This window comes from Hippopotamus amphibius, chromosome 4 (genome assembly GCF_030028045.1).
Source record: "Hippopotamus amphibius kiboko isolate mHipAmp2 chromosome 4, mHipAmp2.hap2, whole genome shotgun sequence".
Classification (NCBI taxonomy): Eukaryota; Metazoa; Chordata; class Mammalia; order Artiodactyla; family Hippopotamidae; genus Hippopotamus; species Hippopotamus amphibius.
Genome location: NC_080189.1, coordinates 186,508,171 through 186,524,299, shown reverse-complemented (window position 1 = coordinate 186,524,299; position 16,129 = coordinate 186,508,171).

Sequence of the window (16,129 nt, the reverse complement as noted above, 5' to 3'; positions counted from 1 at the left end):
AATTATCCCCAATCCCTGCACCCCGATCCCCACCCCAGGCCACAGAAGAGAAACACCAGGGCTGCCTGAGGTCCCCCGGGTTGCAGCCTGGGTCCTGCAGGTCCCTGCCCTCCGGGGCCGCAGGTCGCCTGTCCATGGGTGGGAAAGGGGAGGGGGTCGGGTTCTAGAAGGGCCCGGCTGGCGACCCCCGCCCTTTGCTCACAACCCAGCCAGCTCCACCCACCGCACCACCCACTGATCACACCACACGGGGGTGCCCGCCCCCGCTCCACACCCACCAGCGCTTTCTGTGTCTCAGGGTCCTTCCACGCCCTCCCTGGGCTTGGAGTACTGGTGGGGAGAGGGGGGCCTGTTCCCATCTCAAGGATGAGAACCTGAGGCTGAGAGACAGCTCCAGGGTGGGGCAGAGCTGGGACCCGGGCCCCTGGGCAGGGTGGCATCGGGCCTGGCCAGAGCCGACCTGGGGGTGCACCTCTGCCTCCTGCCGGGCCCCAACCCAGAGCGAGAGCTTCTGCCACCCCGACACCACTCGGGGGCCATGGGGGTGGAGGGGGTCAAGAAGGGAGGCACCGGGTGACCCCAGCTTCTGGGCCTGAACCACGGGTAGATGGTGACCACTCTGCCGGCACCGGGGTCCCAGGCAAAGGGCGGGGCGGGCTGGGGGCAACCACGTTCCGATGGTTTGAAACAGGGGGGTGTCCAGGGGACACACGCATGGGGCAGCTGGACACCTGGCCTGGAGCTCAAACAGCAGGGGCGGCCAGAGGTGGGCGTGTGGACGGAGGGCACGGGGGAGGGGGGCTGTGCCAGAGACGCAGGACACAGCGTCGTGTGGGGGGCAGGTGGGGGGCGGGCAGCAGGGACAGCCGCGGACACGGGCTGGGGCTGGGGGTCAGGGCCGCGGAGGCTGCCTCCCAGGAAGCCCGCGGGATGCCCGGGGAGGGGGACGTGTCCTGCACCCCCTCAGATGTCAGGGCAGGGACTCAGGAGACGCTGGGGGCGGGGCACCGGCCAAGTGGGCCGGGGTGGGGACAGGGCAGCCGGGCCCCCGGGGACGGTGGGACCCTCCCCTCCGCCTCCTGTGCAGAAGCAGCTGAGGCGGCTGGAAGCTGGGTGAAGCCCTCTGGACACCGACCCCAAGGCCGGTCAGAGGGCCGCGCTGGCCACAAGGAGGCTGGCGTAAGCTGAACGGTGTCCCCCAAACTCACACGTGGAAGCCGACCCCAGTGCCTCAGGATGCGGCTGTATTTGGACACGGGGCCTTGGAAGGGGCGATTCCGTGAAAGTGAGGCCCTTAGGGTGGGTCCTAAACCAGCCTGAGAGGCGTCCTTACAAGAGGAGATTTGCACGCACAGGGAGACACCAGAGGAAAGGCCAGGTGAGGACAAGGCGGGAAGATGGCCGTGTGCAAGCCACTGAGAGAGGCCTCGGAAGACGCCAGCCCTGCCGACACCTCCATCTCAGACTTCCAGCCTCCAGGACTGCGAGAGAATAAATGTCTAAGTCACCCGAGCCGGGTCCTTCGTTCCGGCAGCCCTGAGACAGCGAACATGCATGTTTTACACTGAGAAGCAAGGCTGAGGCAAGGCTGTGCAGAGGGCAGACAGGTGACCGCCCTCAGCCCCTCTCCCCGGCAGGGGGGACCCCAGCCCCAGGCCCTGGGCCTGGATGGCCCCCCCTCCTTCCTTCACCTCCTGAAACCCACCCAGGTCCAGCCCTCCTCCGCAGAGCTTCCCTGGGGCCCTGGCCGCCGCTGCTCTGTGTCCGGCCCCCCCCACAGCCCAGGAGCCCCTCGGGGAGGAGGAGGCTGCCCCCCGGAGCCCCCCGCCCAGACCGGCCTCCGCACGCTGGGGACCAAATCCCCTCCCTTCCCCGGCCCGCCCCAAACCAGCCTTTTGCCAAACACAGTTAATAAATTATTCAGTTTGCAAAATGCCATTATGTGTGAGTTTACTTAATTGAACAGAATAATTTATGGTAACACCTGGGGAAAGAAAGATCGATGTGGCACAGCGCAGAAGAATGACTGAGCCGCAGCGAAGGCAATCTGATCTTTATCCCTCGTTATAATAATGGTAAGGGGAAAACATCAACTTGGGGCAGAATCAATAGTTGCCGAGTGGCCGGACCATGAATTTTAACTGGAGGTGGCGAGGAGGTGGGCTGGCATGTCCATAATTAATGCCTCCTCGTCTGCCGCCACAAATAACGGCGGGCTCTGGGTCCAGACGCCCGCTGCCCGCACATTCGCGGGCGATCGTAAAAGATAATTTAGGAAGAAGTCTGTTCGCGATCCGTGCGTAACACCCCCAACATGATTCAGGACGCAGCTCCACGCTGGCTTCACAGCAAATCACCCGGAGACAGATGGCGCGGAGTTTTAGCTCCTCTGCTCGGTGCCCCGCCTGTGTCATCATGACGCCTGCAGCCGGGGCCAGGCCGGACTCAGCCTGCGTCCAGGCCACGACCGCCCTGCACCCCCGATGCCCGGGGCTGGGCCGGCCCCGTGCTGGAGGGCAGCCCACGGGACACTCGTCCCGGCCACAAGAGGCACAGGCCAAAGGCTTGGCCACCTGCCAGCTGAGGGGCTGCGGGCACGTCACCTCCACTGGGAACCTCAGTGCCCACGCCTGGGAAGCAGGAACGGAGACCCCCGGGTCGGCACGAGTGCTTGTTCCTGACGCTGCGTCCCCCCCACTGAAAAGAGGTTCCTGGTCTGGTATGTTCAACTCAGACTCCTGCCCCATCCGTGTCCGCAGGTCGTGTGTAGACACACCCGCAGCCCACACCCTCTGCCGGAAGCCTCGGGCTTCATTCGGCAGGTCCAGGGAGCAGCCGAGTTCCTAGGCCCCCGGGAGTGGCTTCCTGAGCTGCAGCCTCCAGGCTTCCTGCGTCCTGCTCTGGAGCCCCCCGAGCCCCCGGGGCCCTTCTGTGCCGCACCCCCAAACACACCCATGCGGTCAGCTCCAGGGAGCCGGGGGCTGTGCCCACAGAGGTCCTAGACCACTGTCTCCAGTTTATAGAGGAGACAGCGGAAGCTCAGGGAGGTCGAGGGACTTGCCAGAAGCCACACACCCAGGTGGCAGAGCCCCACCTCTTCAGACCACTGGCCACTTCTAGAGGCCGGCCTCGTGCAGGGCTCTGCAGTGGGGGCAGGTGAGACAGCCCCGGCACCACGTTCCTGGAGGCCAGGCAGGGACCCCAGGGCACAGCCACCACCTTGGGCCCCTTTGGGGACCAGGGACATCTGCTCTGAATGGAAAGTGGCAGCCAGCTATTGACCTCATGGGCAGAGGGTGGTACCAGGGCCTGAGCTCACTGTGTGACCTTGGACATGGCCCTCCCCTCCTTGGCCTGACTCCCGCTTTCTAGGGGCCTCTGCATACCCTCCGTGTGCCCTGGGCTAAGTGGCAGGGAGATGGGAAGTGGGCCACGCAGTACCCTCTCGAATGCAGCCTCAACTGACAACACAGGAACCCACAGAGCCAGTGCCTAGGAGACCCTAGCCCACGGCAGCACCTCCCCTGCAGCTCCACTGGGACCCAAGCGGCCTGAACACCTTTAGACCTGCACAGACCCTGCAAACACATTTCCCAGAGGTCTCCAAGGGCAGAGATCATGTCTAATTCCTACCTGTGCCCTCAACCCAGTGCCGAGTCCAGCACTGGATAGGCCTGATTGCTGTTGGATGAGTGGATGAGTGAATGGGTGGGTAGTTGGGAGGGTGGATAGTAGGTGGATGGATGGATGGATGGATGGATGGATGGATGGATGGATGGGTGGTGGATGGATGGATGATGGATGGGTGGGTGGATGATGCATAGACGGATGGATTGGTGATGGGTGGATGGATGGATGGCTGAATACAGGTGAGGATAAGGAAAATAGTAGGTAGCTGGACACACAGCTGGTGCTAAGGAACTGGGGGACAATGAACAGGCAGACTGGGGTTTGGTGAGTGGTGGACAGGAGAGGAAGGGAGGACAGCTGGGTAGATGGGTAGGTGGGTCTGGGGGTGGCCCCAGGAGTCCTGGTTCTCAGTAGGTGTGTATCAAGTGAATGAATGGAGGAGGGAACGAGTGGACAGGTGGAAAGTGGGCCACTGGGGCAGCCGTTCCACTCCCTCTCACCACACTGGAACGAAAGGAGGAGCCCAAGGCTCTGACCCGTCTGTTTCCCCCTCATCACGTAGGGCAAAGCTGGAACAGACCTCAGGGCCAGCTTCCCAGCCCCCGCGGCACCCAGTGGACGGTGCGGCCCTGGCCCAGCCCTGCCTCTCTGTCTACGTGCCGCCCCTCCTGCAGTTCAGATCTCAGTGCCATGAGCTCCTGGGGTCAGTGGGAGGCAGAGACCCCACAGCCCCCCGCCCTCCGGGTCGCCTGCTGCAGGCAAGAGGGCCTGTCGGACGCCAGGGCCATCCGACGGCGGCCCCCCGGAGAGCGCTGCCAGCCGGCTCCCCCCGCCCCCAGGCCGACAAGCACGTCCGTGTCTCGTCGCCGCCACGACGCTCACTCCAGACGTCCCCGTCCCAACAGGCGGGGCGCCTGGCGGCTGAGGGAGGGCGGGCAGCCTGCTGGGGGGACAGGCCGGCAGCCGCCTGTCACGACAAAGGGTGAGAGGCTGAGAGCGACGACATGGCCTGGAGGGACATCGGATGGAGCTTTGGGAAGGAGCCACCTCAGTTTCAAAAGGGAAACGCAAGCCGCTGGACCAGAACCCCAGCCCTGCGAGCCCAGCCTCCCCGCGCCGCCCAGCCACCCCCACAGCCGCCCCGCCGCCACGTCTGGGCCCCTCCCCTTGGCCAGCCCCGTCCCTGATTCAGCCCCGACCCGCCCGCCCTCAGCGCTGGGTGCGTCCAAACACCTCTCTCCACCCTGCCTCCCGCCTGCCCCCAGGTGTGCTGGCACACGGTCAACCGCCGGCTCTCTGAGACCAAGGGCACCTGAGGCAGGTACACGGTTTATTGTAAATCTCACCGCTGTAAAGGGTGTGAACGCACGACTTACAAACAACAAGAAAATGTACCCTACTGTCCCCCGTGATTTCCACCTGGCCTCTGGGCGAGTTTCCGGAGCCGACCCCGTGGCCGCCCTGCCCGCAATTCCACCACCGAGGCCGCGTCCCAAACCCCGAGCCTCCCCGGTCGGACCTATTATGTCTGCCGTGTGATCCGCTGTCCCACTGTCTCCCACCCTCCTGAAATTTTATTCACTGAACCCAAACCTTTTCCAGCTGCGGGCTGCAGTCAGGCCGGCCCTCTGGGTAGCGTCTCACCCCGTCGCAAGGGTTGGAACGTGATGTCATTCTACATTATTTAACGACACATGTGCGTCACGAGTGGCTCACAAAAGCCCTGAGAACTCAGCAGCTCTGCGGGTGGAGAGGAGCCGGCTCCCGGCACCGTCTCTACCTCCACGCCTGCCTGGCGTGAATGCATGAATGAACGGAGGAATTCTGTGTCTCAGCCCAAAGCTTCCTCCTGGGAGCTGCCGGTGGATCCCCTGAGTTGTCCAAAGCGTCTCAGAGTAAACAGGTTCCCAGAACAGTGCTGGCAACCCTGCGCCGTGCGCCTCCCCCCTCGCCAGTCTCCTTAACCAGAACGGCCGCGGGCGAGGCCGTGCCCGGAGGCCAGCACGCTCAACACCAGCCCGGCGCTGGCCCGGCTCCGCGTCCACTGGGGGAGGGTCTACGGAGAGACCTGGAGCCACAGGGCAGGGATGCTGCAAGGGCGGAACGAGGTCTCAGGTGCTCAGGGAACAGCAAGGGAGGCGGCCGGCACACCGCTCTCCCCCCGAGGCCCCATCTCAGCCTGGCCACCCCCGATGGGCCTCCCCTCCCCCGGCAGCCAAGGCAGCAGTGAAACTGAACTGCCCGCCTGGCCAGGCACATCACCTGCAATCACACCTACCATCCCTTCTGCCAGGAGGACCTCACCCCTGCCTGGCTAGTCCTCTCTGCCTTCCAGGATCTCACTCTCTCCTCTTCCAGGAAGCCTTCCCTAATTACCCCTGCACCAGGTGGAAGGACCTCCCTTCCTGTGAGCTGCCCCACATACATTCTCCGCCTTCTCTCCTGGCCTAGATCACCTGCCAGACGGCAGGTCACTTGCTGGACGGTACGTCCTTCTTCTGGGACCCACGGGCACTCAGCCTGGGCAGCGACGAGACGGCACCTCTCCCCGACGGCACAGCCTCACTCCTGCGTTGACTGGGTTTGTGGGGCAGAGGCTGGGTCTCCGTGGACGGTGCCCCCGCCGCCCTATCCTTAGCCCAACCTTGACCACTCAACGCACAGGGTGAGGTGCCGCCCTGGGCCAGAGGCCTCCACGGCCTGAGCCAAGCAACAGAGGATTCCATGCAAGCGTTTGTTTCATTAGAAGAGCAGGAGACCCTCCCCCTCACGGCGTGTCCACGAGGAGCACGTCAGACGGGCCACGACCTCCGCCGCAGGCCTGCTCGGCTGGGCCACGTCGGGAAGCGACTCAGGAAGCACCGCAATGACCGAAGCAGACTGGCAGAGCAGACCGGGCTTCGCGGGAAATAAAAGTGCGTCGTCTTTTTAAGTGAAAAGCTGAGTTGTGCGTACAAAGGACCCTCTGGCCTGAGTGTCGCTGAGACCGCCCCTCCGTTTCTCCCTCCCCAGGACGGAGATACCCAGGTCTCTCCCGGCCGTGAGAGCAGAGGGTCAGGACTGGTGTGGCCGTGGGGTTGGGTTGGAGGCCTCCGGGGGCAGGGGCGAGCCCAGGTCACCCAGGTGCTGGGAAGAGGATGGGGTTCCCGCAGTGGGGCAGGGGCCAGGGTGAGGGGCAGGTCTGAGAGAAGAGGAAGCTCTGGTTTTGATCCCACAGGTCTGGGGAGTCCGAGGGGCGCAGGGCAGAGGCTGGGGGGGTGGGCGGCAGAATCACAGACCTGGGGATGCGCAGCCACAGGGCAGGGCAGGGCGGTCCTGGGGGAGGGCAGAGAGGGAGGAGGGCCACCAAAGGGGCAGGGCAAGGCCGCCCGCAGAGGGGAGGATCTGAGGCGCTCCCGGGAGGAGACGAGGCGGGGAGGGGAGGGGCCGGATGCCAGCAGGAGTAGCACCACCGGGCACCCTCAGCAGCCGCCCGTCTGTGACCTCAGCGTGAGGGAGGGGAGGCTGGGTGGCCCTGAGCAAGGGGCCGCAGCCCCAGCTCGGTCCCCCCCCCCACCTCCCTTGCACTGGGGTGACGTCCTGCTATCAGGGCTGGGCCGCACCCCGGCCCCCCCGGGCGGTGGCTCTATTTGCAAGTCTAATTGCCCTGCTGGCGCTCAGCCTTCACACCTCATATACTGGCGCCCATAGCCGAGATGCCGCCTGGGTGAGCCGTGTCTGTGAGCTCACAGGAACGGGGGCCCCTCCTCACCAGACTCACAGCACAGGAGCCAGGAAGGAGAGCCCCCAAGGGGCAGGCAGGAAGGAGCGGGGAGACGGACAAGGGCGGGCTGGGGCCCAGAACGCCCACGGGCAGGGCTCTCCCCCACTCGACTTCTCCACCGCCCACAGCTCTCCGTGGGCCCACCCCCACCCCCCACCCCACCCCCCTCATCCCAGCACGCCCATCCTCCCTGCAGCATCGGCTCACAGGTCTCGGGGAGCAGGGGTAGAACCCTTGCCAAGCGGGAGGGGCCCCTCTGCTCCCCCACAGTGGCCTGCGTCTCCACCTTGCACACTCCAGGAGCAGACGTAACGAGGCGTGTGGGCCCCGGGGCAGGGCCGCTGACCCCCGGCCTAATTCCAGGGCACTTTCCATCACCCCCAATCGCCCCAGAGCAGGCCCCGAGGAGGGACCCCAGCCCAGCCTCCCACCCTATGGCAGGCCTCAGGCCAGGCTCTGCCGGCACTGCCTGCGCACTTGTGCAGACACACACAGCACGCACGTGTGCACACCCAGACACACAGACGCACGCCCTCCACCCATGTGGCCTCCCTTCTGAAAGCCTATGAAGCGGGTGTGAACATGTGTCCCCATTTTCCACACGCGCAAACGGAGGCACAGGGGAGTCCGGCAGCGTGCCTGGGGCCATGCAGCTGCTAGGATTTTGTACCCGGACAGTCCGGCTGGGCTGGGCCCTGGGGCCAGTCGGTGCCTGAGCCTGTGTCCCCCTACTTGGCGGGCTCTGGGCCGTGGAGTCTGGCGGCAGGCAGGTTCCCAGGTCCCCGGACAGAGCCTGGCCGGCCGCCCGTCTGAGCCTGGAGGCGGTGTTGATAGCTGCCGAAGCCTCCGTGCTCCACGTTGGCGGATAAGCTGACAGCAGTGCAGACTTACGAGCAGTTCTTGGCCTTTCTGTGGTGGCCGAGGAGGCGGTATGGGGGGGCCTGGCCCAGGGCCCCCTCCTGCGGGGTGGAGAGTCCTGCCTGCACCTCCCCAGCTCGGCCCCTCCCCTGCCAGGCCCCTCTTCTGCTCCCCAGTTCAACGGCCTACCCACCCCACTGTCTAGGGGTCCCCAGATTCCTGATGGGGAACCTGAGGCCTAAAGGGCTGAGGTCACGGATCAGAGCCGACGCGGAGGCAGAAAGGTCAAAGGTCAGTGTCCTCATTTCACCACAGAGGATGGTGGTGAACAGAGAGGTCAAGGGGCTCCCCTAGGTCACACAGAAACGTTTGATGATGCGTCTGGGACTGGAGACCGCCGGCCAGAAGACCCAGCATCCACTCTGTCAGCCTCTGGGCCTGGCTCAGTGGCAAGGGAGCGGGGAGAAGCGTCGGAACGGAGGGACTGGGGTGCAGGCAGGGAGCGGGAGCAGGTGGGGCCTCCCTCCCCCAGGGCCAAGGATGGAGAATTTCAAGGTGGCCGCAGCTGAGCATGGGCACGGTGGGGGCCCTGAGAGTGGCTCTGGGACGGCACAGGTCTCAGCCCTGCCCCCTCCCCTCCACTCTGCCAGCTCCACCCCCATTCCAGCCCTAGAAGCTTCCCTGCCCCTCCCTCACTGCCCCCTTCCAAGCCCCACACCTGCTGCCTCCCTGGGGACCCCAGCCCACCACGTCTGGGGAGGCCTCAGAGATCTGGACCACTGTGCCCAGGATTCTAGACTGGGAGACCAGGGCCCTTGGTGCCCAGCTGCCCCTTGCACGGCCGCCTGGGGGCCAGCCCACGGAAAATGGTGGCCGAGAGAAGCTTCTGAAAGAAACTCCTTGTACCAAACTTCACATGCCTTCAAGGGAGACTCCAAAACAGCCCAAGGCCCTGGGCTGGACCCTCAGACCCCCAGACCCTCAGATTCCTAAATCCTCCCACTCTCAGATCACAGACCATAAGACACCTAGCGCCTCATTCGCTCGGACCCTCAGACCCCCGGACCCCTAGACCCCCAAACCCCCAGGCCCTCAGGCCCTCAGACCTCTTGACCCCCAGACTGTCACAGGCATTGTGCTCCCACACCCAGAGGCAGGAGGGTCTCACTACTACATGTCAGAGCCCACACCCCACGCAGGAGCAGCTGGGACAGGAGTTGATGGTTTGAGCAGAGCTCAGGGTGAAGGCCTGGAGTAGATGAAAAGCTTCTAGAGGCTTCCATCACCCACCCAAAGGAACAGCCCCCTCACCTGTGCCTCACTCAGACCTCACCTACACCTTCCTCCCTGCGAGGCAGCCCGTCCTGACCTCAGTGCTGGGCCAGGGGACACAGGGGGCCTGCCTGTTTGGGGGGGCAGGAGACACTTCCCTGCTGCCCGAGGCCCCATCTCAGGAGGGGGTTCTGATGGGAGTTTAGAGGGAGGCAGGGAGGCCAGAGCCTCCAGAGAGCGTGGCAGGAGACTGGCTCTGAGGTGGGCGGGGAGGGAGGCAGCCTGGGCCAGAGGGGCCCCCTGAACCTCCCCCTACTGTCCCCACCCCTCCCCTCCTCCCCCTGCCCTATTCCTGGTGCCTGGGGACAGAAAGGGGGCCTCCTGGGGAGAAGCCACCCTGTCATCTAAGTGCCAGAACAGGGACTGCCCTGGGGGTCCAGCGGTTAGGACTCCACACTTCCCCTGCAGGGGGCACGGGTTCCATCCCTGGTCGGGGAACTAAGATCCCGCGTGCCGCTCGGCACAACCAAAAAAGAAAAGAAAAAATGTGCCAGGATGAGGCCTGGAAACCAGACACGTGGGTCCTCACCGCGTGGGAAGGGCCGGCCGGGGGGCTGGCGCAGGTGACCACGGCTTGTGAGGGCACTAAAGGGGCGGGGACAGAGCCCACCATGAGGGACAGGGAGAGGGCGAGAGGAAGCAGCCAAGGGCGGGGGGACGGGCAGGACGGGAAAGCGAGGTGATGGAGAGCTGGGGGCCAGTCCTGACCCCACTCACCGCCTGGGAGACCCCAGCACCCCCATCCCTTGTCCCAGTTGCCCTCCGCCTGCTGAAGGAGGCCACCCAGACGCTGACGTGTGGAGCTGGCAGCTGGCCCTCCGCCCCCACCAGACCCCAGGAAAGGAGCAGGAGCTACGGGAAGCGGGTGGCGGGGAGGAGCCCTCTCTGCAGCCAGGCCCCTCTCTGCCTCTGGAGACGCACATTTCTGTAGAAACCAACCCAGAGAAAGGACGAGGAAGTAGTCATCTTTTAAAGGGGCGTGTCCCCCAGACAGCACCCACCCAGCCCGCCAGACGGCTGCCCTCACCCTGGACGGTCCTGGGGCCTGACTGCGTCCCACGCCCGTCTCCTGTAGCCCCACTGACCCTTGCTCCTCCCAGCCCCGGGCCCCCAGCCCCTGGGGGGCTCCAGAAAGGAAGGTTCCCCTGCTGGGCTTCGTCGCCTCAGCCTTGACTGCCAGGAACCTGGAGCCCTGCCCGCCTCCACCAGAGAGGGAAGGAGGGCTCCTCATCCCACCTGGCCCAGGACCGGCTCAGCGGCCGTCAGCCAGTGCGGCTAACCCGGGGTATTCCTAAATTACACTTAAAGACCTCAGCGCAATCCAGCGGGCAGTCTGGTGAGGGGGCAACGTGGCCATGGCCTCCGTCGACCAAGGTGCCCACAGGGTCCTGCTCCCCCCACCCCAACATCCGCAGAGGGCACCTGCCCAGCCCGGCCCCCAATCTCCCTCCTCCCGGCGGCAGCTCAGGGGCCCTCCCGCTGCCCTCCTGGTCCAGACTCTGGACTCTCGGTCCTGACAGCCCCAGGCATCCGGCCGTGCCACGTTTGGGATGCCCAGCCCGCCCATCCTCCGCTCAAGCGTCACGTGCTCCCTGCTCGGAAGGTCACCACTCCTGCCACTGGGCCCCTGAGCCTGCCGGCCGGCTGTCCCTCCAAGCGGAGGTGGAGAAAGAGGCCGAGACCCGGGGTCCTGGTGGGAAAGACTCCCCCCCCCCGCCCCGACATCAGGATTCCAAGAATTTTGACGTGACGCGCACAGAGCACAGGGGCCGAAACTCCCACACGTGTGCGTGTGCCCGTGTGTGTGTGAGTGTGCCTGAGCGTGTGCCCGTGCGTGTGCCCGTGTGTGTGTGTGCCTGAGCGTGCGCCCGTGCGTGTGCCCGTGTCGCCAAACAATAAATCTGTCCTTCTTGGGGAGGCGTGCTTCCCACGGAGATCTATTATCTTCCTCGCTTATTAGCAAATCGCATGGCCTGACACGCATTTCCTCAGGGACTAAATCTCCCCATCCGATCAGCATAATGTGAGATAAGTAACCACAGGGACGCCCCAGCCAGAAGCCCCCTCCCCACCCCCACCCCCACCCCCCACCCCCAGAGCCACAGGACTGGCTGAGTCTGGACCCTCCCCCGAGGGCTCAGAGCCAGGCCAGGTGCACAGCCGGCACTGCCTGTCGTGGCCCATTGTGGCGGGAGTGGGGGGGAGGGGGTCCTGGGACCTCCGGGACTGTCCCCAGCAGCCCCAGTTCCCCTCACATGTCTGCCAGCCCTGGGAAACTGCCCCCACCCAGCCCTCAGCACCCCACCCCACGTGACGCTAACTGGGGGTCTTCAGGGCAGGCCCTGGGGTCGCTGTGGTGTTTACGGGGATACAGGGACCTGCGTGAGGAAGGCCCACCCTCATGCAGGGACCCTCAGGGCTGGAGCCCCTCGCAGGCCACACAGGGGCTCCAACCCACCTGTAACTACGATCTCGGGGCCCCCCCCAGGCTGGGATTTCCAGGCCCAAAGGCCCCAAGAACGGGGGTCCCCAGCAGGGGCTCACCAGGCCCTGGGGGCACCTCAGCACCCCCACAGCACAGCACAGCTCAGAGCAGTCCAGCCTCGGGAGACCCCAGGCCTCCCACTCCCCGGCACCCCCGACGGAGGGCACCAGCTCAAGGTCTGGAGCCTTGAGAGATACGTGACCGTCTAGGCATATTTCCCTGGAAGGGCCCATCCTGCCCGGCCTCCAGGAGACCCAGAAACCCCCAGGAGGCCCCAGAGACCCGAGCCCAGCAGCGGATGTGGGGGGCAGCATGCCGGCCGACAGTGGCCTGAGCGCAGCCCTGAGGCCTGGGCAGGGCCGGCAGGCGCCCGACCTCGAAGGACAGGCCCTGGGCCACAGGTGCACCCCCGGGCCCCCTCGCTGCCACCCTGAGGGACGGCCTGCTCATCACCTTCACTTTCCAGCCAGGAGACGGAGGCTCAGAGGTAAGGCCACCCCCACCCCCCACCCCCGCCCAGCATCACACAGCAGTGAAGGCAGGGACCAGGCCACAGACCTGGCTCTGTCCTGCCCCGGAATCGGGGCAACGCTGTGCTTCCTGGCTGTTGGAGGGATGCCCGCCAGCGCGTGCGTGACCAGCCTTTTGTGACAGGCTCGGCAGGTGAGTGTGTTGGCTGAGCCTGGATCCCTCCCGAGGAACATCTCAGGTTCAGCCAGAAAGAGACACCGGCGGACAATCGCTTACAGAGGCAAGAGCGGGTTCCCTCCTTCTGCAGGGCGGTTTAGTGACCAGGATCCCAGATGTGGGCCACACATGCAGACAGAGGGTGGTCTTGAAGTCAGGAGTGGCCACGGAAGGCCTGGGGGCAGCGTGGGCCCTGGTCAGGGACCCTCCTGGCAGCCTGTCCAGGTAGATGCCACCCGGGTACCCAAAGGGGCTGATGTTCTTGTGGGGGATGGAGGCTGGGGGCTTGGTGGGAGCCCCAGGCGGGGGTGGTGAGACACGGCATGGGGTCTCAGAGGATTCCTAAGGTGGCCTGCTGGAACACTCCCCGAGGCACGGTGACCAGCAGGGACCAGCAGGTGACATCACAGCTGAGCAGGGCCTCCAGGCAGGTCAGTTTTCCATCCCAGGGCTGCCACTGCCACCCCCTCAGGAGACCCTCAGGGCCCTCATCAGAGGCTGGCCCTCAGCTGGACCCACCACCCTGCCTCTAGCACCGCCCACAGTGCTTGGCCCCGCCCCTTCCTCCAGGAGTGCCCCTCCCCCTCGGCGCTTCATTAGCACTTCATTAGAACTTTGCCCACTTCTGGGCAAATCAAGTCACCCAACGATGGGCCAGCCGCCAGAACCTGGAGCCAGGACCTTACTCCTGGGAAGGAGCTGGCAGGCTCCCTGGGGACTGGAGCGACTCGGGAAGCCCTGGGGGAGCCAGGCCTGCCCTGATGTTAGAACAATAGGGTCTGGCCCTTGCTGACACATGGGACGAATTGTGCACGTAGAGCCCCCGTGACCCTCACTGTGGCCTCGTCACCCTGTTTTGGAGATGGTGAAACCCCAGGTGCAGAGCTGGGACTCACACCCAGGCTAGGTGCTGGAGCCCACCTGTAACCTCAACGCTCTGCTGTGGGCCTTGGGAAGCACAGTGCAGGACCCCCGCCTCATGCCTCCAGGCTCCAGGCCACCCCCCACAGGTCCCTCCTGACCCCCGCACCCAGGTCTCCATCCTCTGCCCCCTCTGGCTAAGCCCCGCCCAGGGCCGGACACACAGGGCTTGGGAAGTCCCCACCAATGGCTGTGTCCCATGAGAATTCCTCCCTGAAGCCAAATTTCAAGGTAGCTGGAGCAAGCGCCAGCCTCTTCTCGCCCTCAGTCTGGGGCCCAGGTGGCGGCTGATCCGGGCCCAGTTCAGGGGACACAGTGTGGCTGGCGGACGAGCAGGCAGGGCCGGCTCAGGCTGTAGATCACCCCCTCCTGTCCCAAGTTCTCAGCCGAGCCTCATCCTGCCTCGTAAAGATGCCAGCGAGCCCTGGGCCAGCACAGGCAGGCCCACAAATCAGCACCAGGCGCTGGATTTAGAGCATCACCCCTCTGCCAGGCGCATCAGCCTCCCCGACGGCCACCGCGGCAGCAAGAAATATGGCCCCACGCCTCAGCCGCTAGAGAAACAGGAGAGATTTATCCCAAGCCACAGAGGCCTGTGTCCGCTGTCTGGGCAACGGACACAGCCCAGCCCCGGCTCCTTCCACGGGAGGGGAAATCAAGGCACAGGAGGGGGACCTGCCAGGGCCCACAGTGCCGTGGCCGTCTCAGACCCCATTCCCAGGGGTCCCGTCCACGGTGCTCGGGTCACCCGCAGCCCCCGCGTTGGGAGTTTTCTCCCGGGGGAGCACCTGGGTCGTCCTCGGAGGACACGAGATGGACCATGTTTTCCCAAATGGCTGAGGAAAGCAGGAGCCAGGCAGGGGGAGCAGCTGCCTTCCTCCAGGTTGGGGGTGGGGCAAGTGGCTGTCCCTGCAGGTGGCTGGTGGGGCGGGGCGGGGGGCATGCAGACCAGGTGGCCGATGGCTGCCCAGGGCTGGGTGGCATGTCCCAGCTGACCTCACATTCCCCAAGTGACGAGAGCGTGAAGGCGGGTGTAGGGTGACCTCACCCTGGAGCTGCCCTGTGGGTTCTCAGGGATGCCACTGCCCCTTCTCCGGCCCTGGGGCTGAGCTGGGCGGCCAGATGACACCAGCACTTAGACCAGCACCGTGGGCACGGAGGCCGCAGCCCCGCGCCCTCCAGCCAGCAGGCTGCCTCCTGGGCACCCCTCCCCCACGGTCAGCCACTGAGTCCGCTGTGAGGCCCAGAGCCTGGCACCCGGCTGTGACGATGGAGGGGACGGACCCGGCCTTGGGCAGCCCCCAAGGGCCCCATCACCGCTCCCAGGTCCCCAAGGTTGCTCAGAGGTGGGGCCAGGTTGCCCTCAGGAGCTCCCCTCCGCTCAGGAAGCCCCAGGAGAGGGCCTAAGCCAACCGTTCCCCCCAACCTTGACACTCAGAGACTGCGGCCCCCGCTCCTCCACCCCCAGGACCTCAGTCCTCACAGCTGTCACGGGCACGGGATGGCACGTGGGAGGCGAGTGAGGACAGTGTGGCCACCGACACAGAGTCCGCAGAAAGGCCGGGCGCAGTGGCGGCGGGGGGCCCGGATCACCACCGGACGGCTGGTGGGCCGCCCGTTCCAGACTGGGCCACCTGGCGAGGGCACGGGGGCCTCCAGGCAACCATCCAGGACGTTAAAAACGACTCCAGCCAAATGTAAGGGCTCCCACTGGCCAAAGCTGGAGGGATTTTAGGAACAAAATTAAGTAGTATTGGATTAAAACCCAAACTACAAAATAAATGTCCACAAGCCCATACGGATAGAAATAAATGATGGGGTAATTAACCCCATGAGAGAGAAGAGACAGCTCGCTCGTGTAGGATAATTCCAAATAATTGATGTAGGTGCCACCGCCCTCTCACGGTGGTATCCTGGGCAGGACCTGGACCAGAAAAAGGATATTAGGGAAAATCTGAACAAAGTATGGGCTGCAGTTAATAATAGATCATTTTAATGGCAACAAATGTAGCACACCGGCCCACGTTAACATAAGATGTTAAGGTTAGAGGACCCTGGGTGTGGGGTACCTGGGAACGCTCTGTGCTGTCTTCCAAAGTCTTCTATAAATCTAAGATAAAGTTTACTTTCCAAAGATGATTCTGAAACAAATGCAGGATGGCAGGAGGCTAAGGTCGGGTGCCGCTGGGTGGTAGGTACGTTATGAAATTCTGTGCTTGTCCCTGCGGGGGTGTTTCTCAAGGTAAAGAGAGGGGAAGGGAAGGGGGAAGGGAGGGACGAAGACACACAGTCATGAAGGCATCCTGGGCTGGCTGCCAGGCCCCCCTTTGTTTCAGGGGCTGAGCAGGGCACCGGATGAGGGAACCTGGTCAGAAGGGCGCTTGAGGAGCACCGTCCGGCCGCCCCCGGTGAGCAAGGGCCCACTGGGCAGGCTCCGGGCACAGCACCTGCAG